The 21,124-nt window shown below is 39.4% G+C and overlaps 1 protein-coding gene across 2 annotated transcripts in view; it reads right to left on the reverse strand.

Moving 5' to 3' along the window:
* Positions 1–21,124, reverse strand: part of KCNB2 (potassium voltage-gated channel subfamily B member 2) — a 407,231-nt gene extending 386,107 nt beyond the window's left edge. The window contains exon 1 of one of the 2 annotated variants that reach the window (XM_055348265.2): positions 20,969–21,124. The gene's annotated coding sequence lies outside the window, so the exon portion shown is untranslated. Of the gene's footprint in view, positions 1–19,936; positions 20,635–20,968 lie in introns of those variants that run through there. The other variant, XM_004047145.4, reaches the window with a different exon arrangement.

A 21,124-nucleotide genomic window follows, 5' to 3' on the forward strand; every position in this document is an offset into this window, starting at 1 on the left:
AACTCTCTAGTAATTATTGTTGCCCAACAATGGACAGTGCTACCTCAAAAAACTACCAGGCCCACTGCGTGGCAGTGTTCATGAAGACCCAGGTGATCACCTGTCAGGTATGCACAGGAGAAACTCCTAGTCTGTGGATGTTGACAAGATGGACCTCAAGTGCTTTCTGTCACTGCAATTTTATGGTTCTGTGAGATTTCTGTGTGATTACTACTCATCTACATCCTCCACTGGACTGATGAGGAATAGGAAAAAGTTGACTTTGGTAAATTTCTTAAGTTTAAAATGTTGTGCAAGTGAATTTTCCATTTCTCAGCTTATAGTCACTCACTCCTAGGAAAGATATTTCATGTCTGGTGAGGGTCTCTTCAATATGATGGCATTTTCACCAATTAAAAAATAAAGAAAAGTAAAAGAAAAGAATGCATCAAAGTTAGTGAGTCCATTTTTTTCTTCAAAATATAAGCTTATACCTGTCAACAATTGTCTCTTCTCTTTCTGAATAATAGAATGTATTTCCATGTGAAGCCTCAAAGGAATAATCCTACAATAATGGAAATACATGCTGGGCAGTAATTGGGATGGGAAAATCATGTGAGGGGAAAGGTGAGAGTCTTTCCTGATGTATCCTAATCACAATACACAGGTGGCCATGTACTATGGTCTGAATGCTTGCATCCCATCAGAATTCCTATGTTGAAATCCTGCTTCCCAAGTTGATGGTATTAAGAGGTGGGACCTTTTTGGGGTGATTAGGTCATGAGAGCAGGGCCCTCATGAATGGGATTAGTGTCTACAGAACAGGCCCCAGAGAGCTGCCTGTGTCCTTGACACAGCAAGAAGACACATCTTTAAGGAAGAGGCCCTCACCAGACACTAAATCTGCCAGCACCTTGATCTTGAACTTCCTATCCTCCAGAACTGTGAGAAATAAATTTCTGCTGTTCATAAGTTACCTAGTCTAAGATATCCTGTAGTAATAGTCCCAAAGGACTAAGATACCATACCGTCAGCCTCAAAGCAGACCGCTTCCAAAATTCACCTTGGGACACTCGGCATAGCATCAACTGGAGGTCCCTTTTTGTTCTTTCCCTGACTACTCATACTCAAAACACTGTGTTCTAGATTCAAGCATGAAAAACAAGTTTCTAACAAATCAATGGTATTATGGAATTAATTTAAAAATCGGACTTTGTCAAAATCGATTGTATGCTTGATTTTTTTCTATTCATTATTAGATATTATTTCTATTCATTATTAGATAGAAAAGGGAAGAGTTTCCCTGAACTATAGACACCACCATCTCCACATTCCTTGGGAATAATGTTTTCCATCCATCCTTGTCATTAGTGAGGATCATTAAACAGCATTTTTTAACTATCCATCTGTGTATGGCACTTTATAAATATTCTTTCCCTCTCCCCTGCCCCCTCTCTCAACCTACCATGTGTCTCTGTTGTGTAAAACACTAGGAAGCTACAACAATAATAAATAATTAATGGTAAAAAAGTAAGGCAGATGGGTAAGATGACCTACTAGCATCTATGAATCTTAGGATGTTAAATTTACTGCTAGAAATATAATTCAGCAAAATTTGATAAGAAAATATCAAAGCATTTGGTGAGGAACATGAACTTATCGATTTCCATCAACATTTTCTAAAATAAAAATGTAAAAATTAGGGACCCACAGATGGACCAACTGAAGCCCTGAGTTCACGTGACTTGTACCAGATGATGCAGTCTTGAAATAAATAATGAGAAAAACAGTGTGGAAAATCATAATAATTATGGTTGCAACAGTATATAACAGAGAATGTTACTATGGACAAAGAGAGAAAATATTCAAAAATAAACGAAGGCTATTATTCTCATTGAAAGGAGTAGTGTGGTTAAGGGTTGTGAAAATGGATTCTATTTTCCTTTAAAAAACCTAATGCTAAATGACGAGTTAATGGGTGCAGCACACCAGCATGACACATGTATACATATGTAACTAACCTGCACATTGTGCACATACATGTACCCTAAAACTTAAAGTATAATAAAATAAAATAAAATAAAAAGAAAATCCAAATGGCCAATAAGCCTAAAAAGAGGCTTTAATCTTTTCAAACCTTTAAAAACATTCAAATTAAAACCAAAATGAAATGCCAAAAAAAAAAAATTCTTCTTTAATACTGTTATGGGTTTTTTTCATTTTTTTTTCTTCAAGGAAAGAACTAGTTTTTCTGGATTCAGAGATGGTGATATTTAAAGCACTGTTTTTCAGCTTTGCAAGCTGCATGTAGTCAGGATTATAATAAAATAACATGTCGGTGTAAAATAAGCTATTGTGATGGATTCGGTTTTACAATTTGGATTTTATTTCAGCTTAAGATCAAAATGCCCATAAGTAAAATTTACATTTCCTAGAAGGTAGGGATATTCTTAGAGTTGTATCTGAAAGAGAGCCAAAGTTATGATCTTATTTGCTTTGTGAATTTTGTTAATGATTATCATTTTCATCACCTACCAAATATTGAGTGATTATTATATGTAGCCACTGTGCTTATTGCAGTTAATTCGCATGGTGAGAATTCTCATTATTTCTCATCCGTCCTTGGGATGGGTATTATTATCTTTTATTTATAGGTTAAGAAACTGAGGCTCAGAAAGGTAAGTTTCTTGCTCACAACACAACTAGGAGGTGCTGCCTCCAAGATTCCAACCCAGCATTATCTTAATCCAAAGACCATGTTCTTGACCTTATAAGACACTGGGAATTTTCCTTGAATTGAAGGATTCTGGATGCCTATAATAAATAAGCAGAAATATGGGATCAATATTCAGCAATCCTAGTAGCATGATATTGAAGGTAAGAGTGAACATAAATAATTCCTGTAATATTTTGTCTACCCCTTGGCCTGAATGACATGTATAACATCTGCTATCACGTTACAATTCTCTTGTGGATAGAGATGGTAGAATTGGCAACTGTTTTGGCAGCTCTGAATTTTTAAAACTAAACATAAGTTTTAGTATGTGACTTTCAGAAGTAATGCTAATATTATTCAAGATTTATGGTCAAAATAGATGCCTACAAATATTTTTTAAATGTTGAAAATACAAAATTTAGAGTTAGAAGGGGTCCACTCTAACTAGGTGAAAAACACTGGTAGATTTAAACAATCTTCCCAGGGCCTTTTCAGCATCAGGGCCAGTAGCTAAAGCTCCTGCTTCTGAACCTAGTTCTTTGTATTAGACTTTGCTACCACAGAGCACCAAAAATAAATATACAATTTAAACAATGGAAGAGAAAAAATGTGAAGCAAGAGTAATCTGACTATCTCATACCCAGTGAAACCTATAAATACTGGCGAGTTGAACCTTATTATTAATGATTCCTGGCTACAACATAAGTCTATAATTTCTACTATTCCAATAATGGTCAGAATGGAAAAAGACCATAAAATATAAATAAGAAATACGGATTTAGATCCATTATTCCTCTCATTCTGTCTCCTCCTTCCAAAACAATGTTACTTGACTGTCACTATATATCGAGCATGGGGGATGATGCAAAATTGGGTAAAGTAGCCCTTTGCTCTCAAGAAACCCACAGGATCACTGCAAAGAATATTACAGGAACTTTTGGTTTTGTGTTCTAGCATGTGTTTTGTAGGCCCAGATAACATTATAGACTTGAATATGTATTTAACTAGCACCTAGTTGAAACTGTCTCCCTGATTTAAACGTATTGCTGTAAAAGAAGAGAAACTAATATAAAGTACCAGCAAATGACATGGATATTTTAATTCATGGGGCTTTGTGGAATATAGTATGCACTTATGGACACAATAGTCTTAGCCCCCATTTGTAATTTTAAAAACTCTTTGAGGTTTTATTAATTTGCTAATTCATTCAACAAATATTTATTGAGCATCTACTACCCATGAAGCACTGTATTCCGAATGTTATAAAATGCCTGCAATAAAATAGCTCCCCAGATTTAAAAAAATGACAAAAATGGTTACCATAATATTCTACTTTAGCTTCATATAGATGTTTACAAATTGTGTTTATTATGCTGGAAACTATTTGGCTGGGCTAGAATGAAAGCAGAAGCCAAGTTTAAGAAGTAGCTTCTTAATAGCTTCTAAGCTTTCTATGTGCACTCTTTCCATAAAGCCTAATGAAAATGCTCTCCTTAGATTTAGAAAAAAAAGTAGGATTCCAAATTTAAAATGACATTTATCTCAAAAGTAAGTTAATATTTAATGATAGCCTGATTAATAATCACGATTTTATGAACTGGGAACATTTAGCATGAAAGCCCTGAGACACATTTGTTCTAAGCTATTCAGACTAGGGAAAAAGGAGTAAAGATAGACTCTTTCTTTGAAAATTTTACTTTATTATGATATTTCAGATTTTTGCCTTCTAAACACCACATTCTTATTCTGGTATTTCCTCATTGGAAAGTTTTTTTATTTGTGGAAAGCAGGGCAAAGAACTCAAGAGTCAGACAAATGGGCAATTTCAAAGGATTAAAAGCAACTACCATGTTATCTAGGTGAAAACTGGGAAAAACCAAGTGCAACGGCTTACGTTAAATTCTTCATATATTGATATTGAAATTATTATATCTGATCAATATCCAAAATGTATGAATCAGCAAGCCAAGAGCTATCATCATTTCTGAGATTTTGTTGTTGTTGTTAATGATTTGAACTGTATTTTGGTCTGTGTGTTTTTTTTTAATTTTTTTGTTGTTAAGGATCTGAACTGATAAAACAGCTTATAGAAATAAGCACAAAGGAAAAGAAATGAACGTGCAAAAGAAAAGGAACTTGTTAAAGGACACAGTGCTGTATCTTTGTCATTTTAGACGTCAAAAAAGGAAACAGTAAGAGAGGAAGGAGAGAAACAAAGAGGGGAGGGTACAAAAAAAAAATCCTGCCTGGGAAAAGTGGATGTGAGACAGTCATATGACATAGATGCTTACAGAGAAAGTGTTCTACATGTGTACAATACTTCACATTTTGTACAACCTGCCTAAAGATAGAAATGCCCTCAATAAAGAACAGTGCCAGTGGACAGAAACAAGAGATAGTTCATTCAAATCCCTTCAATAGGATGTACCTAGGAGACACTCATCAAAGTCAAACTGGCACTGGGCACCAAAGATTGCTTACATGTTTATACAGTAAACTGGAGGCCAACACTGGTTGTAAATGAATATGTCTAAAATTTAAACCACACTGCTTTTGAAACTTAGTTTCTTAAGGTAGTTCATGCTAATAATAGTCTAGACCTATATACTATCTAGCATGGTAGCCACTAGTCACATATGGCTATTTCAACATAAATCACATAAATTTAAAATTCAACTTCTCAGTCTCTCAAGTTATGTTTCAAATATTCAATAGCTCATGTGGCTAGTGACTACTGTATTGGAGAGCACCAATATAGAACATTTCCATCATCACATCAAGTTCTATTGGGAAGCACTGGTCTAGACAACTTTCCTGTGAAGTTATGAGGCTGAGTTCTGTTCTTTAAGAAATAAGTTCTGTTCGTAATAAGAATGGCAGAAAAAATTCTGTTGGAAGAACATGTTTTGCCTTGATTGTGTTTCTACCACCTTCTACCTCTACTCCCATTCCCAGCAGTGGTATACCCTGGGCCTCCGCTTACAATCTCTACTTCCTTTTGGGTTTTAGGACCATCTTGGTCCTTGTCAAGAAGAATATAAAGAGTTCATGAGTGTAAATAGTGCATGGTCATGGTTTGGCGCTTCATCATCAGGCAGACTTGCTCTGGTCCTATCCTGCCCTACCCTGAACAGCAGTTCTTGGGAACTGGGCTCCCGGTTCCATTTTATGACCTAGAACTTGACTTGGGCCCCAGCTCCATCCATTCCTTTACTCATTTATTCAACAAACAAATAATAAGCATCTGCTATGTGCATGGAGTTGTGAGAGGTGCTGTGGATAAAGAAGTGCATGAAAGCGGCAGTCCCTACCTTCATTGAGTTTATATTCTTGCAAAGGATGCTGATATTAGTGTGAGAAAGCTGATATTAAATGAGTAAATGCCTGAAATTTTAAAGTTAGATTTGGGGTAAGTGCCATAAGGAATCAGGGTGCTAGAAGACGGCATGATGAGTCACCGCCCCTGCTCTGGGAGCCAAGAAGACTTCTTTGAGCAAGTGATTTTTGACCTGAGTTCAGAGACATGAGTAAGAATGTATTAGGTGAAAGTGGGAAGAGAGAACATCCCAAGTAACTATGCGAGATGGCCTTCTAGCAAGAAAGCCCAGGGCACTTCAGATGAACTAAAATAAAGCCAGAAATTGTAACAGAAAACAAAGGATGAGTGGGGCCTGAGATGATGCTGGCGACAAGGGGCCAGACTGACCAGAGCCCGTCATGTACAACAGCTTTCTACTAGTGATGCTTTGGGAAATGAAGGAGGAATATGGTGGCCCCCAAGTTGAAGGTTTAGGACCTTATCCTAAGAAAAGTGGGAAATCACTTAAGGGTTTTAGGTAAATGAGTGACACAATCAGATTTGCTTTTTGTAAAAAATAAACAAACAACAACAACAACAACAAAGGGCAAAATGAATTCAGAGGACAAGAAAAGAAGCTGAGTCCAGTTAGTAAGCTATAGTGGAACATCAGGAAAGTGGGGTTGGTGCTTTGGTGATGGCGTAAGAAATGGTCCTGTCCATTGTGCCTGGATCCCTTCATTAATGAAGTGAACATCACCCTGTTTTCCTGAGAATGGAGATGTCTTAACTGTGCAGGCCCCTGCTAGCTACTTAAAAGAGGCTTCTTCCTAAAGTCTATGTCCCCTCCAGCAGTAGCATTCTGAGCATATGGGGCTGGACCATTCTATCCCTGCCTGTCTCTGTCAGCCCTGCCTGACTGAATCTCCAAATATCGCCTGCTCCCAGACACTGCCTACCATATTCGGCCAGGACATTCCCTAGGAAGAAAGTCTAACTTCCTGTCTACTGGGATTGCCATCTGTCATTTGCTCTATTCTCTCCAGATGCCACTTTCCCATACCTGACTGATCTCCTTTTAGGATTGGCTTTTCCTGACTGTCAGAAAATAGGAGCAGGGAGTGTAAAAAGAACCACATAGCTTAAGACCTGGAGTCTGCAAAAAATAACTAGGTGACCAGAAGCAGAGCACAGAATTTATCTCTGGGAAATAATGACAGCATAATGTCTCAACTTCCCCAATTCAGCACACCACAGCCTGCATGCTGCTACTCCCCATCCCTTTCAAAATACTCCACAACCCAAAGAATTATCAATTGTTTGGACCCGGGGCAAACTCACTGCAATTAGCACTGCAAGGGATCTAGGGGTTCTATGTTTGTTTTCAGGCAGACCATAAGCCTCGAAAGGGTAAGGACTAAGTTTGCATAACCTCATGACCTAGCAGAGTACTTTACACCTGAAAAGTGTTTAATAAATATTAGCTGAATGTGCACCTGTAAAAAGCTGGCTACAATTTCCAGCCAGTTAGAGTATAAGAAGCAGTAAGTCCTCCTGGAGAAAGAATTGCTTTCTCATTTCAGAAAAAACCATAATGGGCTATTTGGCTATTACTGGCAAGTGCCCTTGGGCAAGTCAGAGGCAAACAAGAGTTAAATAGTTCAGCATAATGAACTACCTCTGTCTTTTGGAATCATCCATTGTCACCTTGAGAAAGGATAGTGGGAAAACTCTGGATGAAGAGATGGGAGGAAGTGTCCAGAGGAAGAGAGAGACCTAGCAAACGCCCGGTGAAGTGTCCAGAAAATGGCTGGTACCTGGGTCCCAGTGAGATATGGACCAATGAGAAAACTCCTGTGATGAGGAATGGTAAATGCATTTTTAGGAGCAGTGACATCTAACATTTAATTAGAATTAGTTTCTTGTCTATGCTATAATTACCATCCTTTATCCCAATGCACTCAGCCAGAGTCTTTTATATATGAGGGCACTATAATACTGATTGATTAGAGAAGGAAGGGAGATGTGTCCCAGAGGAAGACATCCCAGAGGTCTGAGAGGAGCCAAAGAGAACACAGGCGTGTGGTGAAGGATGTGGCACAGCATGGATTAACCAGTGAGTGGATGCAATTCAAACACTTTTCCCCCCTAATTTATTTTGAAGAAATATGACGACAGCAGGGATGGCTAGTTGTTTATTTAAATTTATAGTTCACCTTATATAATTGCCACTGAGAAGTTCCTGTTGAGCCAAATATTACATTTCACAGCCCCTACTCCCAGCCCCCTCATCTAGGCATCTAGATAGAGTGGTATCTGACTAGTTTTCATCAGTGGAATATAAGCAGAAGTGTTGTTGTCACACCTGAGTCAAGATGTTTAAGAACTGGTCGTGCCTTTTCTGTGCTCTTGCACTCTTCATTTGATTGTTATGTGAATGAGAAATATACTTTTGTTATGCCAAATCGCTAACATTCTGGTGTTTGTTACAGGATGAGCTAGCATTATCCTAACATTGACACCTTGATGTTAGGGGGCATGGGAGTGCTGCCTTTACAAAAATCTAATTATGTGGCATTGCCCCAAGCAAGGAGAGGGATATAGAAGACGAAATGCCTGGACCCTGCCATGCCCTGGCACAGAAGGCAGGTCTATAACTTCAGAAAAAAAGATTGCAAAGAGCCAGAATGTTACTGTGTGGTGGTTGCTCCTCACTGCCTGTAGCAAAGTATTACAAAACGATTGAAACAGAAGACCTCAGGAAGCTGCAACAGCCCACTCTTTAGGGAGGATAAGGGTGAGAAATAACAATGAAAAAGGCTTTGAGTAACACAAGTGACTTCCCTTATAACCTCCCAGTTCGACAAAGTGACTCAGCCTTGCAGTAAATATCTCATTAATGAAGTGACCTAACCACCCAAGCCTATTTTTGAGATGAACCCAACATAACCACTTAAGACATGGGTGTATAAGACATGAACAAAGGAATGAAACAGCTTCAAAAATTATGAATAGGAAAGAACTTTCACTGTAGCTAGTAGTGTAACTGACAGAAAGCAAATATATAAGTAACTTATGAAAATTTTGAGGAAATTGTATTGTCAAAGAAATTAAGAGCCAGGCCTAACAAAAAATAAAAAAGAAAAAAAAACCCAATGACTTTAAAACTACCTCTAGGTATCTAGGCTTGGATTGGGAAGAAGCAGGCCTATAAGGCCCTATAAGTTCCAGGAAGGGTATACTTCCCAACACCCATTTTGCATGTGGCCATGGAGAGTAATGGACAATGAAGAACCTACCAGAAGGTGGCCTGGACTACAGAGAACAAAGAACAAAGAATTTCTTCCAAGATAGCAAAGCAGGGTCCAAAGAAGGAATGTGCCCTATTGGCAGGACAGGGGGCCTTTAACAATATCCAATAGGACTTCTTCCATGTTATGCGTCAATGACTGGTTTATGTCTCCCATTGTTCATTTTTCCAAATGGAAATTTTAAAGGCAATCATTCCAAACTTCATCCATCATTATACAAGCATACCTCAGAGATATTACAGGTTTAGTTCCAGACCACGGCAAAAAGCAAATACCTCAATAAGGCAAGTTACAGAAATATTTGGTTTCCCAGTGCATGTAAAGGTAATGTTTATAAAATATTGTAGTATTTTATATTATTTCGATTAAAAATGTTCATACCTTAATTAAAATGCTCTATTGGGGAAAAAAGCTAACAATCCTCAGAGCCTTCAGGGAATTGTAATCTATTTGCTAATGGATGGTCTTGCCTTGATGTTTATGGCTGCTGACTGATCTCAGTGGTAGCTGCTGACGATTTGGGTGGCTGCGGCAATTTCTTAAAATGAGACAACAATGAAGTTTGCACAGTTGTGTCTTCCTTTCACAAAAGATTTCTCAGTAGCATGCAATGCTATTTGATAGCATTTTACCCACACTAGCACTTTGTTCAAATTCGAGTCAATCATCTGAAATCTTGTTTCTGTTTTATCAACTAAGTTGGTGTAATATTCCAAATCCTTTGTTGTGATTTCAACAATGTTCACAGTGTCTTCAACCAAGAGCAAATTTCATCTGAATAAATCACTTTCTTTGCTCGTTCATAAGAAGCAACTCCTTCTCTGCTCAAGTTTGATTATGAGGTCACAGCAATTCATGTATATCTTCTGACTCCACTACTAATTCTACTTCTCTCCACCATATGTGCAGTTATTTTCTTCAATGAAGTTTTAAATCCCTCAAAGTCATCCATGGGGGTTAGAATCAACTTCTGCCAAATTCCTGTTAATGTTGATATTTTGACTTCCTCCCATCAATCACAAACGTTCTTAATGGCATCTAGAATGGTGAATCCTTTCCAGAAGGTTTTCAATTAACTTTGTCCAGATCTATCAGAGGAATCACTATATATGGCAGGTATAGCCTTATAAAAGGTATTTATGAAATAATAGGCTTGAAAGTCAAAATTATTCCTTGATCCATGAGCTGCAGAGTGGATACTGTGTTAGCAGGCATGAAAACATTAATCTCCATGTACATCTCCCTCAGAGCTCTTGGGTGATGGGAAACATTGTCAAAAAGCAGTAATATTTTGAAAAGAATTTTTTCATAAGCAGTAGGTTCTAATGGTGGGCTTAAAATATCAGTAAACCATGCTGTAAACAAATGCATTGTTCATTCAGGCTTCATTGTTCCATTTCTAAAGCATAGGCAGAGTAAATTTAGCATCATTCTTAAGGACCCTAGGATTCTCAGAATAGAAAGTAAGCAATGAATTCAACTTAAGGTCACCAGCTACCTTAGCCCCTACCAAGAGAGTAAGCCTGTCCTTTGAAGCTTTGAAGCCAGGCATTGACTTCTCCTCTCTAGCTATGGAAAGGCCTAAATGGCGTCACCTTTCAACAGAAGCCTGTTTAATCTCCATTAAAAATCTGTTGTGGGTAACACAGTGAGACCCTGTCTTTTTTTAATTAAAGAAATTTTCAATAAAAAAATTATCCAGGTGTTGTGGTGCATGCCTGTAGTCCCAAGTACTTGGAAGGCAGAAGGGGGAGGATCCCATGAGCCCAGGAGTTCAAGGCTGCAGTGAGCTGTGATCATGCCACTACACTCTAGACTGGGTGACAGAGTAAGACCCTGTCTCTAAAGAAATTTTAAAAATCTATTGTTAATTGTAGCCACCTTCATCAATGATCTTAGCTAAATATTTTGGGTAACTTACTGCAGCTTCCGTATTTAACACTTGTTTCTTCACCTTGCACTTTTTTTTTTTTGACACAGAGTCTTGCTCTGCTGTCAGAGCTGGAGTGCAGCTCTGACTCCAGTGCTGCACCAGGCTGGAGTGCAGTGGTGCAATCTCGGCTCACTGCAACCTCCACCTCTCAGGTTCAAGCAATTCTCTGCCTCAGCCTCCCAAGTAGCTGGGATTACAGGCACCTGCCACCATGCCTGGCTAATTTTTTTGTATTTTTTTAGTAGACACGGGGTTTCATCAAGTTGGCCGGGCTGGTCTTGAACTCCTGACCTCGTGATCCACCCACCTTGGCCTCCCAAAGTGTTGGGATTACAGGTGTGAGCCACTGCGCCCGGCCCACCTTGCACTTTTGTATCATGGAGATGGCTTATTTTTTTTTAAACCTGTGAACCAACCTCTGCTAGCTTTGAACTTTTCTTCTGTTTGAAGAAACAGAAGAACAGAGAACAAAGAACAAAGAATTTCTTCTAAGATAGCAAACCAGGGTCTAAAGAAGGAATGTGCCCCATTGCCAGAACAGGGGGCCTTTACCAATATCCAAGAAGAACTCACAGAAAAACTCACTTCTCTCAGCCTTCATGGAATTGAAGAGAGTTAAGGTCTTGTTCTGGATTAGGCTTTGGTTGAAGGGAATGTTGTGACTGATTTGATCTATCCAGACCACTAAAACTTTCTCCGTATCAGCAATCAGACTCTTTTTCCTTTATTATCATTCATGTATTCATTGGAGTAACATTTTTAATTTCCTTCAATAACTTTTCCTTTGCATTCACAACTTGGCTAACTGCAACAAGAGGACTAACTCTCAGCCTATCTTGGCTTTCAACATGCCTTCCTCACTAAGCTTAATCCTTTCTAGCTTTTGATTTAAAGTGACAGACATGTGATTCTTCCTTTCACTTGGATACTTAAAGGTCATTGTAGGGTTATTAATTGGTCTATTTTCAATATTGTTGTGTCTCGGGGAACAGGGAGGCCCAAGGAGAGGGAGAGAGTTGTGGGAATAGCCAGTCAGTGGAGAAGTTGGAACTCATTCATCCATTAAGTTTACCATCTTATATGGGCACAACTCGTGGTGCCCCAAATATCACTGATCATGGATCACCATAACCTACATAACAATACCATTTGAAATATTGGGAGAATTACCAAAAGTGACACAGAGACAAGAAGTGAGCACACTGTTGGAAAAACAGCACCGACAGACTTACATGATGCAGGGTTGCCACAAACCTTCAATTTGTGAAAATCGCAGCATCTGTTAAGCACAATAAAACAAAGCACCATAAAAATGAGGTATGCCTGTATATTGGAGGCTGATAACTTGGCTTTTAGTACAAAAGTTTCTAGACAATGAGGGGCCATATCCAGACTAAATGGTGGTGGGCACTCGGCATCAGCCATAGAACCTGGACTTTGAGATGGATACAGTGACTAGGTGAGATTCAGGTTGTTTTCTGGGGTTGAGGTTTTCCTATCTGTAGCCAGAGAGCAGAATATAGTAGAATTTTTGTTTAGCAAAATTTATGCTTCCCTTTCCATGATACAGAAATATGACTGGAAAGTGGCCTCCCACCCAGAGGTTGCATACTCCAGCCCTCTTTGTATACTGACAGAGCAATGTGACTATCTCTTCAACAGAATGTGAATGGAAGCCAGGTGTGTCACTACTTGGGTGTGCCTTCTCTATGTTCATTCTCTTCCACAATGTCAGCTGGATGCAAAGAACTTCATGTTTCTAGTATCAAGAGCAAGATTTAGGTCCCCAAATCACTGCACTGAATGCATACATTGGACTCTCATATAAGCAAAAGTTAAATGTCCACTCTATTAACCACTGAAATATGGAAGTTTAGAAGTTAAAGTTACCTCAACTAATACAATCACCAGTGAAAAGCAAAAAAGGAGGGCAATGCCTACTATTATGACCTGTATTGGGAGGTGGAAGACTTGGAGACCCTTAGATTGCAAGTGTTTGCCGTCAGGAATTCAAATCCTCCTCCCCTTCTTCGCCATTCCTGTTTAAAGCAAGTCTTAGACATTATCTTAGTTGTATACCTTGAAAGACTCCTAACTAGTCTCCAAAGTATCAATCTTTTCTCCTGTTAAAGTTCATCCTATTCACATTAGCTCAGAGATTGTTGCCAAAAATAAAGTGGACTACGCCACTTTTTAAAAATTTTCCATTGACCCTCTCTCCCCCAACAACCTGCCTTTCAGGATAAAATCCAAATGATGTAGGATGGCATAAACACCTTTGACATCTAATCCTCAACCTTCTTCAGCCTCGTCTCCCATCACTTCCCTACAACTGCCAGTGCTGACCTTCAGTCACCAGCCAAGCCCTTTTTATGACATTGCTTTGCAAATGCTATTCCTTCTGCCTAGAATGCTCTCCATCCACCTCCTTTTCCACCTGGGGAATGCTTACTCATCTTTTAAAAATGAACTTAGATGTCACTTCATCTCTGAAGTCCTGTCTGACTATCCCACGTAGAAAATGAAACTCTTCACGGTGATAATTAAATCATCAAATTGTGCCCACTAATAGGATGTCCCTAATGTTTAGCAAACTACATAGTTTGATTTTGTTGCTATTTATTTTGTATTTAGTCAGCCACTAAACTTACCTTCATACTAAAAACATAGAGTGCTCAGCTTTTTCAAAATAGCCACCCACACAGTAGAATTGGATTGGCTTTCTTCAATGGGAGAATATAGCCATAATCAGTGCTGCTGAATGAGAGGAATATGATCCTTTTGAGTGAGTTTCCTAAAGTTGTCAAGTGTTTGAAGGGCAAGGCCCAAGAATGCAGGAAATCCTGCTTCCTCCATAACTTTTACACATCTCACCAGACATATATGTAAATAAAAAACTTGCTTACCGTTATCTGTGACTAGACCCTAGCCCTATTGTTCATAGCATGTTTTTACACAGGAATTTTCTAGGAATGATAGAAGGTGCTATCACCAAGATTTGCTCACCATTTTGGGAAGTTATGTCACCAGCTATCATGCTGCTCCTGTTAACTGATTCATTAATCCAGTACACCCACATCTGTTTGCAATTGCTGCTGTCACACTCAATGAATATATTTATTTTGCTCTTATTTCAAAGTGCCAAATATATAAAAGTGTTACCAATATTCAATTGAATATTATCATCTTATGCCAGTTTATCTTCTAATCTTATCTGAACTTATCTCCTTATCCAAACTTAGGCATTTTAAGTAGCAAGCATCTATTTTAGTACATCTTTTAGTGTAGTTATATCTGAGCATACACATATTGATAAGCCTACTATTTTATCTTAAGTTGCTTTCTTCTTATTTACTCTTTCTATTACAGATAGGGAATTTATATTGCTTTTTAAAATGTTATATGTGTAGATATGATTTATTATCTATAAATATTATTTCAGGAAAGTAAAGGGGACATTACAAAGTACTGCTTATAAAAAGGGGGTATTGGATCTGACTGAGTAGAGCGTTGTGGCTCTAAATATATTTAGAAATTCAAAGCAACTGTATTTTCTTACTGTTGGGATGCTTCTGTCATACAATACTCCGTTGAATTGCCATCCCACTCTATCAATAGCATTTATAATATTTGGTTGTGATTTATTTCTCTACAAATGTAGGCTGTGAGTGCATAGTGTCTTATGCATATTTATGTCTCTAATAACTGGCTTAGGACTTGGCACACAGAAGCTGAGTAGATACCTTTAGGATGAACTACCAAATGAGAACCCTGAAGGGATTGCAGTCCCTGGATTTCATGGTAGAACTCTGAATCAATTATCCAGTGCTTTGCCTCTATCAGTCTTATATCGCTTCCTTCATTCTGCCAGATGTCAGTTACTTGTGTACAAATACCCTCTCCATTTTCTCTCCTCCTTGTGGGCCTAGGCAGTACTGCATTCACCTCTGTATCTCAAGTGAGTCTCACACAAAGGAAGCCAATAAACATTATGTAAATTAAATGATTCCCCAGGAGTATTGCCATACATAATTTTTAATTTTTAATTTTTAAGTTGGCTGTGGGTTTTTTTTAATACTAAAAGTACTGTACTTCAGGTATATTAGTTATTAAAAGGGCTTTGGTGGATCGGTCTGAGGACCTAAACATCATTTAAAGTACTATTTTTATAAGGAAATGTATACAAGTTCTAAAATACCCAAATTTTTAAAATGAAATTTTATCTAATAAGCCAACTGTAGGTTCAAGGTTGGCTATACAATGTGATTGAACCTGTAAGACCTAATAATTGTGTGAAAAATTAAAATGTCAATCATGAGGATATGTCTAAATATTTGATTCTATGGCTTCCTGCAGGCAATATTTAATCATTTTAGCTTTCAAATTTAATCTGGATGACATTGTTCACATAAACAGAAGTTGTAGCTATTTAGAAAAAACTTTTCTTCAAATATATAAACTTTTCTTGATGAAAATCTCAATTTATGTTTTCATAATGTTATCATAGAACTCTGCACTTAATAAAATAAATGCATTCTAGAGACTATACTAGTATGTAAATCTGTTAAGTAACCATATTTTAATTTCTATTGAAATATTCATGTTATGTTTCACAGGGAAAAAAATGGGGACATGCATAAAAAATTATATTTCAGAACTAATAATTTTTAAAAAACAATTCTAAAAGTAGCTAAATTAAACAAATTTGTAACACTATGTTCAAAATAATTCACAAACTTGTTTTTAAAGAACCTGAAAATGAAAATAAACTGACCAATGAGATCATCTGCATCAGCCAGCCTCATTTTCTGTGGTCGCTGTAAAGCTAGTAGTTTCTAATGTGTTAGCATTCTGATAAAATCCCACCTACATTATAAAAATCTAAACTACCTTCTTATTTCAAATTCATGTTGAAAATATGGGGGTTTTCTCTTACTTTTGGCCTTTTTCAAGCATCCTCCTGTACTAATAAGCAGGGCATCCTTTGGTGAGTGAGAAGATACAGTTCCAAATAAATCTAGGAACTGCAAGCATTTTTTCTTGTTCTGCCTGGGCTCGTTTTTAACACTTCTGAATATCATAGTGGTTAAGTGAAGCCAGAGCGCCTAGGTTCAAGCTTGACTTTACCATTTATTTCCTATATGACTTTAGACAAGTTAAGAAAAGTCTCTGAACGTTAGTTTTCATGTCTATATAATAAAGGGCATTTCTGACAGCTACACCATAGGGTGGTTGTAAGAATGAAAATAATATTTGTAAAATGCTTAAAACAGTATGTGCCTCAAGTAAGTGCTACAATAATAACTTTATTTTATATACGTCAATAAAATAAATAGTATTACTTATAATCATAATACTCTACATTTAAAATTAAATATTTTAATGAAATTATTATTACTATTATTTTTATTGTTTTATAACAACTGCCAAATGCATAGTTTGTGAAAATTTTCATGATCCTCTTCATGGATTTGTCTTAATTAATTTGCTAAGTATAAAATTATTAAGTGCATTTCTGTATAAAAGAGATCTTTCATTTTGAACTATAACTGATTTTTCAATTAGTTTTTCAAGGTTTTTTCCCCCTAGAATATTCTTGGGAGCAGGGCCTAGCTTCTATATTTTTTACATTTGTTATATTCTATTCAAGCACTCTTCTCCTTATATATATATATTTAGTAAGTAATAAATGAATCAATGAATGAGTCAACGAGTGGCTATGGGACATCAAATCAGATAGCAAAGATAGTTAAAATCCAACCTATAGGAATACGCACTTTTTAAGATAATATAAGAGGGTTTGGCTTACACAAGTCAAGGGATTACTCGTCTCACACACATGGCTTTCTGCCTCACAACCCGTACTTGCAGTAAAGAGTTGGTGGGAATACATATTTAAGAAGCACAAGGAGGAAATAAGCAATGAAACACAACGGCCTACAGATCTAGGCTATAAAGATACTTGTAGAATGTGACTAAAAAATCTAATGCTGCTCTGCTCTATAAAGTTTATTCTATCACTTGGGGAGTAACAAGGCCATAATCTCTAGCCTTAAAAAAAACAAACAACAACAACATCAACAACAAAACTCTGGGCTAAAAAAGAAATCACACATAATGCCTTTGTATTGTCCACCTGTCTGAAGCTTCTGTGAAAATAATAGAAATCACGATTTTATGCAAAATCAATCTGAAGAATATAAACAAATCTCAAACAATTACATTTTGAAATAAGCAGAATATCTTACCTTTATATATTTTCCTTAAAATATGCATGAGATTTCCTATCAACGTTAAGAATCTTCCTTTGGAATTAGTCTTTAAGATATAGCAAGTTTTAAAGGAACTAATTAGTTCTTTATGAAGAAAAAAATGCATTAGGGCAGAATGAAATATATCTTATAGGTTTCCTAGATTTGGGTCTACTTTCACAATATGTTATACACATATACTGATCTCTCTACCATATAAGAATGCCAGATACGCATTCAAGAAAAAATATTTTTCAACGTTTAACGAAGATGCTCTGCAGACTTGCACATTTGTAGACATGCAGGCAGGTATATAAAACACGTGGACAGACACACTCTTAAGTTGAGAAACGTGACCGAAACCATACCCTGCCATTTCGTTATTCTAGCAATCTCACTTTTATTATCATAGTGAGTGTTAAAAAGGCAGGAAGTTGCCCTATTGCCTAAACAATGAAGTTTTAAAAGCCAAACAGAAGAGAATGGATAAAGTAATAATTTCTACTAACTCCTCTGAATATTCAGTAAATATGTATGCTTGGAAAGTTGAATTGTTGGACTTGGAGAACAGTGAAATGCAAAATAGTTTCAACTGATGCATGGATTGATTCTATTTGGAAAAACAGAAGAAAAGAAAAGAGAGGCAATAGAAAAGAAAGATGTGAGATGAGAACTCTCAAAGTGGCAGGCAGGAGGGTGATTTTTCTGGAGTCGATACGTGTGGGTTTGTGTATGAGGGAGATTTGAGAACACTAACATGGAGAGGGAAAGGTGAAGGTTAAAGGAGCAAGAAAACAAACAGAACTGCCAAGTTCTTTCTCCAAAAGTCTGAGTAGTGCCAGAAAAGGAAGAAGGGTACATTAGACAGAATTCTATTTGCGATAAACAATTGTTCTAAACCTGAAGGCAAGAGGGAGGGGATTATGGTATTTACTTTGTGGAAGCATATTAACTCTTCTAGGTGATAAGGATACTTTTCCTTCAGTGGGGAAGAAAGTTATTTCTACGTTGGACCTTCAGTATTTTCAGAGAGTCCATGCAATCACACTAGTAAGCACTTTATCCATGCCCTTAAATTCAAAACACCACCTCAAACAGCAATTAAATGCGCATACACATGTGTAATGTGCCAAATTACTAAACTGTTTGAGTTAATTTAAGAACAAAGAACTCTCTAGCCTAGATGTCTAGTCTAGATGGGTTTTATTCATGTATTACGTTAAGCTTTGGACAACTTTATATTTATTGACACACACACATGCCCCTTAAGAGTGAAATAGATAAAACAAAACTTTATTTTCTTTATATGTAACTTTAGAATGTTACCCTCTTTTACAAAATCTTTCCTGTAAGTTATTCAGCACTGACAGGTAAGAAAAGATTTCTGACCGAAATCTATCTCTCGCTTGTCCTATGAAATGTAATATATTGATTGCTGTTCATTGGTAAATAAACCGAGAGACTTCCGTCCCACACTATACTACACATTTAACAACAATAACAATAAAATGCTTACTCTTCCTTTCCCTCAGTTTCAAAAAATCAGATTCCCAACAAAATAAAAAAATTAATCAATGCAAAAATGAAAATGTGATGCGATATTTAAAATCTTGACATTACTACACAACTTGATTAGAAGGAATGTTGAACCTGCGCGGAATTAACCCAGTGTATGTGCATACTAAATTTTTTTCAATGTAATCTTGTATGCATTATTACTTATTGTTGAAACACATGTGCAGTCATAAATGTTGCATAAATGGCATGTTTATGCATATTGCACACTGACAGTTTTTATGAATGAATACGCATAAATGCTCACAACTCGAGAAAATGGATGGCGGCATACTATTTTGAAGAGGATCATTAAGCATCGGGAGCAAATGATGAGGCAAATGGTCGATGTCTTTTGGTGCTATTCAGGGCAAACGTATTCCCAAGTCCCCTAGCAGAGTGTGTTGGAAACAGCCATGAAGCTCTTTCCTTAGAGACCCGTTCTCCCTCTCAGGAATCGTGCTACAGAACGGAGACCGCGCACCGCTTGAAGAATAAAATGCACGCATGTCTGTGTTCTGAGGATCGTTCATACATCAGAGACATCACACTCCCTAAATCCAGTCCCACAAGTGTGTGCATGTGAGTGTGGCATTTACCAACAAATGGACGGAAGGCAACAAGAGCTCGGCTCCTAGAAATAACATCCCCATCCCTTCCCAGTCAGGCTGCTGGGAAGCTTTTCAGGGGCTAATACTTGAGCGCCTTCCCCACCGGGAAGGAGCCTGACATTAAAAACCCTCTCAGGGCTAAGTCAGCTTTGTGTGTAAGTCCACTGGGCGCCATATGGCAGTTTCCAATTCCTTTAGCAACTCAAGTCTGGCTAGGCTGCCGCGATGATTCATTCTTAAAGGAAGACCCCCTTCGGGGAGCAGCAATGCCCCCGCCACTTACCTAGCTCCCACAGACCCCGCTCAGCAGGCGGCACGGGCTCGGGCACCACAAAGGGCTGTGGGATTCCCCGCTCCCTCCGGGGAGCCTCTCCCCGCGACGATCCCCTTCGCCAATGATCTGTCGCTGGAAATCCCCCTCCCCGCCACAGAGAGGAGGGTCTCCCCGGCTGGCTGGAGCTCCTGGCGTGCTTTCCCCCTGTCTTTACATCCCTGACTCTGGTTCACGGTCTCTAGTAGGAAGGCTCAGAGGAGAGGCGGCGGGAGGAAGCTAAGGCATCCTTTAAAAGAACAATAATCTTCATCGATCTTCACCCCCTTCCCCACGCGGGGTCCCCATCCCCCTGCCGCCGCCACAGCCACCCAGACAAGAGAGGGCTGGAACAGAAGAGGAAAAATCGAGCGGGGCTGAGCTCGCCGCGCGGAAGGAGCCAGAAAGCGAGCCGCGCCAGCCCGGGAGTTGCCGCTCGCTGGGGCTGCCCGAGGCGCAGCGGCGGCGGCGGCGGCGGCCGCGGGGGCGGGGGCGGAGGGCGGAGGGCGGAGGGCGGAGGGCGGTGGGTGCTTGGTGGGTGTGTGTCTGTGGCGGAGCAGGGTAGAGGCTGCGCGCGGGAGGCTAGGCGGGGCGCTCTGGGGCGCCGCTCCCCCGCCCCGCAGCTAGCCGGCCCGGCGCGCACACAGGGCTGCGGCCACCCCAGCCTCCCGCTCCGCCTCCTCCCGCGCTCCGCGCACCCGCGGGCTGGAGCGGCCGCCGCCTTCTCTTCCTCCTCCCCCTCCCCCTCTTCCTCCTCAGCGCTCCCGGCTGTCAAGGTGGGCGGCGGGGCGGGATGGCTGGGCTGCGCGAGCCGGCGGCGCACCGCCGGGGACGCCGGGGCTCTGCCTCGCGGCGCCGGAGCTGTGCGCTCGGCCGGGGACAGCGCTCTGGTGCCCAGGGCGCGGCTGGGGCGCGGGCAGGCACCGCCCACACCTCGGCGGGGTTCCTCCCTCAGCTTCCGCGCGCCAGCCGCTCCTGCTGCCCCAGGCCTGGCTCCACACCCACCTGCTTCGCTCTGCAGCTCCCACCCGGCTGCACTGGACTAGAGGGACGCAGCCCCCGCGGCTGCCGCGCACCCGGGGCCGGGAAAGCCCCGGGACGCCCCGCCGCGACGCGCTCCGGCGGCTTCGCGGGATTCCCTCGGCCCTTCTGCTTCCAACT

The sequence above is a fragment of the Gorilla gorilla genome, chromosome 7 (genome assembly GCF_029281585.2).
Source record: "Gorilla gorilla gorilla isolate KB3781 chromosome 7, NHGRI_mGorGor1-v2.1_pri, whole genome shotgun sequence".
Lineage (NCBI taxonomy): Eukaryota > Metazoa > Chordata > Mammalia > Primates > Hominidae > Gorilla > Gorilla gorilla.